Below are 2496 nucleotides of genomic sequence, written 5' to 3' on the forward strand. Positions count from 1 at the left end.
CAAGGCTGCATTTATTTGATCAAAAATACAGCAAAAAATGTAATATCGTGAAATATTATTAGAATTTCAAACAGCTGTTTTCTATTTGAATATCTGTTAAAATATAATTTATTTCTGTGATCAAAGCTGAATTTTCAGCATCATTACTCCAGTCTAAAGTGTCACATGATCCTTCAGAAATCATTCTAATATGCTGATTTATTATCAGTGCTGGAAACTGTTGTGCTGCTTAATATTTTTTGGAACCTGTGATGCTTTTTTTCAGGATACTTTGATGAATAAAAAGTTTAAAAGAAGAGCATTTATTTAAAATATAAATATTTTCTAACAATATACACTACCGTTCAAAAGTTTGGGGTCAGTAAATTTTTATTCTTTCTTTTTTTGAACGAAATTAAAAAAAAATTATCCAGCAAGGATGTGTTAAATTGTTAAGAAGTGATAGCAAAGATTTATAGTGTTTGAAAATATTTATATTTTGGATAAATGCTGTTCTTTTTAACTTTAAGTATCGCAGTTTCCAAAAAATATTTGGCAGCACAACTGTTGCCAACATTGATAATTCTAATAATAAATCAGCACATTAGAATGATTTCTGAAGGATCATGTGACACTTTAGACTGGAGTAATGGCTGATGGAAATTCAGCTTTGCATCACAGAAATAAATTATATTTTAAAGGATATTAAAATAGAAGCCATTATTTTATATTGCAATAACATTTTGCAAGATTACTGTTTTTTTTCTGTATTTTTGATCAAATAAATGCAGCCTTGATGAGCAGAAGAGACTTCTTTAAAAACACGACAAGTCTTACTGATCCCAAACTTTTTTATAAAAGTATGATCATACTTTTTTAAATATATATTTATATATATATATGTATGTGTGTGTGTGTGTGTGTGTGTGTGAAGAACCTTTCCATTGTACAAAAGGAAAAAGGTTCTTTAGATTTTTAAATTGTCCTTCACACCAAAAATTGTTCTTCTCTGGAATCACTGTGAAAACCCCTTTGGAAGCTTTATTTGTAAGAGTGCACTAGTTCATTCACTCCATATGCGTAAATTGTAAATATGCTGTACACTTTTCTCTTTAACTGACAGATGAGATGAAATTGTCTGTGGTAATCAATGAAATGCCACAAATGTCATTCACAGATAATAAGTTGTATTAAACTTTTACAATTGAAAGTTTGTTGGAAGCATTATGTCTGCAGCAGAAAGTACATTGTAACCTTAAAGTATTTGTCAGGGCTTCATAAAACCTGGTACATCACAACATGTCCAAGGGGCTTTTTTGGTAAAGCCGAATGTTCTATGAAATGACACCCCTGTGAAAGCAGAAAGTAATTAATAAATAACTGGAATAAATATATAAGAACCTCACAAGAGTTCTCCTGTGGTTTTCCAGCGAGAGGCTGATGAGAAATGCCAAACATAATGATAACATGATTTTCTGTGAAGCAGCTGCTCTGGGGGTCTTGCTGAGTGGGATTACACTTAACACCTCCCTCCTGGGTGAAATGTCGACCTCAGACTCAGAGAGATGACTGTTACCAAGTGCTGCAGTCAAAATGAAAAACACTGCGACTCTTCAGATCCTTTGGAGTCAGTCTAGAAGTTAAACCCAAATCTCTAATATCCCAGATTTGATGTTGCTTTAGAAAAAATACATGAATACTTTACTCTGAGTGATTTCAGCTTTGTGAAGTTATTGTGAATTTATGCCTCGTTTACAGGGAATTCCCAGGCAAACACTTGAAAGTAAACGCTTACATTGTGGGAATGAATATCCAATGCCTGGTTAGTTTAAAAATTCATATGCATTTTACTTAAGAATGAATGAGAAATTTGTGTTTGCTACATGAAATCTTGTTATCTTTAGTTTGAATTTTTATGGATTTTAAAATATATTGTCCTATATTTTTCTCTTATTATCTCCTACACGTACAATACTGTTCTTCAGTGTCATGACCTAACAATAAATAACAGTTTTACTGCATCTGATATTTAAATAATATTTTAAAATATTTACATTTTGTTACAATAAATGATTATATGTTGTATCTATTAACATTACACTCTAAAAAATGCTGGGTTAAATACAACCCAGTGCTGGGTAAAATAGGGACAAACCCAGCAATTGGGCTGTTTTGACCCAGCGGTTGGGTTAAATGTTTAACCCAACCTTCTGGATAGTAACCCAACCGCTGAATAAAATAGAGTTTTTCATTTTATTATTTATATTTTATTGTTTAACACATTGAATTCTATTTTAATTTATTCCTGTGATATCAAAGCAGTTCAACAGAGCCGCTTAATATTTTTGTGGAATATAAAGAATGAAAAGCATTTATTTGTTTATTTATTTAATGTATATATAGCCTAGATTAAAATATATGCTGTAAAATTGTTAATTTGCGATGTTAATCCACTATTTTATTTACAAATGGAGCCTTATTGAAAAGTGTTCATTATAGCTATACAGGTGCATCTCA

The sequence above is a fragment of the Sinocyclocheilus anshuiensis genome, unplaced genomic scaffold, assembly GCF_001515605.1.
Source record: "Sinocyclocheilus anshuiensis isolate Anshui unplaced genomic scaffold, SAMN03320099.WGS_v1.1 scaffold522, whole genome shotgun sequence".
Taxonomy (NCBI): Eukaryota; Metazoa; Chordata; class Actinopteri; order Cypriniformes; family Cyprinidae; genus Sinocyclocheilus; species Sinocyclocheilus anshuiensis.